The sequence below is a fragment of the Emydura macquarii genome, unplaced genomic scaffold, assembly GCF_026122565.2.
Source record: "Emydura macquarii macquarii isolate MOO-44397 ecotype Brisbane River unplaced genomic scaffold, CSIRO-AGI_Emac_v2 contig_2448, whole genome shotgun sequence".
NCBI lineage: Eukaryota > Metazoa > Chordata > Testudines > Chelidae > Emydura > Emydura macquarii.
In genome coordinates, this window is record NW_027132585.1 from 1,925,474 (window position 1) to 1,927,204 (window position 1,731).

Here is a 1,731-nt window from a genome sequence, read left to right on the forward strand (position 1 = left end):
TTATGCTATTTTTAACATTACCCGACTTCCAGATATGAATAAATCCAAATGTTACATCCCCAAATACAAACTGCAGGATGAATAAACAGCCCTGGTACTAGCTTAGAGGTCCATGAACTCTCTTTTTCTGCTTCGGGTACATCTTCATCTCTAACCTACTGAGAGTCAAAAGAAATCCATGTATGAAATAGTTACATATAAAAATATCTGCCCCTTTAAAAGGCCTGGCAGTATCATTATAGGTCAGAGCATATTAAAAGACACAGGAAAATTGCTTTTAGAACCACTGTGCTGACTATAACAGTATTCCACCATCTAAACAACTCAGATTATACCTGGTGACCCTAATATTTCTTAGTGGCTAGTGGGCCCTGTTTTATTAGCAAAGAATGAAGCTGAATGCAGGACCAGTTGAACCAAGTGGAACTTTATTAAATCCTGTGCTCTGCTCTATCCATGTGACTGTGTTGCTTCAAACCCAGTTCTTCACATTCTCTGTTTTCCTGGTGTTCCATCAAAGACTCTGTGACTTCCAGAGACCTCTGTGACATTTTGCACCTTAGCCCCCGGTGGTGGGGCAGGAGCTTTCAGCTGGTGGGGCCCCCATAGCTCCACACCGCTGCTGGTGGTGAGGAGGCTCTGGAGCTCCCAGCCACCAGCTGCAGAGCTCCAAGCCACCATGGTGCAGAGCCACCAAGTTCAGGAGCTGTCAGCCACCATGAGTGGTGCGGGGGGCCCCTGCAACTTTCAGCCTCCATGCTGCTGACACCCTCTTCCACTTTTGTAGTAGGGCTCGGGGTCTCTCCATTCCTCCCTCTCAGGTTTCAGTCATCCCATCAGGCCCCCTTCTCCCATTATTTTTAGTACAAGTCACAGACAGGTTGTGGGCTTCCATGTATTTTTGTTTATTACACTCAACCTGTCCGTGACTTGTACTAAAAATAACTGTGACAAAATCCTAACCTTAATCATGATACATCTTCTCTATTTTACAAACATTGTAATATAAATATTTTTTTAAAATAATCGTTGACACCATGACCCTCATCCCTGTCTCTTTGGCCAGAGGTTGCTATCACACAGTCAAGTTGGAGTCTTGTCTTCACCTCAGATTCAGCTGGTTATATAGTCTTTGAGATAATGTGATCTCCTTACTAGGCAGCTAAACCGGGAGCTACCTATTTCTGTCTTCCTGTCATTTCTCTCCAAGTCTAGCAAGCTCTCTCTCTGTGGAGTCTCCTCCCTCCTTCTGGGATTTGCCTCTGGATGGTTCTCTGTCTCTCTGTTTCATGATGAAATCCGTAGGCTTTCACTGGGTGTTGTGTCTGGGGGAATCATAATTGCCTCCTGTTCCTTTGGATTGCTTGTCTGTCTTGTGTAGTCACCTCCTATAACCTCATGATTCCTTTAGTCCACTCCTTCTGAAACGTCTCTTGTAGAGCTAATATTGTTTTCTTGATTGTGTGTAGTTGTATGTCCTTTTCCAGAGCCTCTTTGATTTCCATCAGTTTTGCAGTTCAAACTGAGAGATAGAGCAGCATATTAATGGATTTAATATCCTGATCCCCTTCCTCCAACTTGCTGATGCTGGATATAGAGATCCCCTACAAAGTGTGTCAGCTAACACCAATAGTCATCCTGCACAATATCTGATCTCTGCCTTATAGCACTGTGATGGCTTTGGAGAACTAAGAAGAGGCTTTGCCATGATTGTGTCTAGGGGTTTGTGGT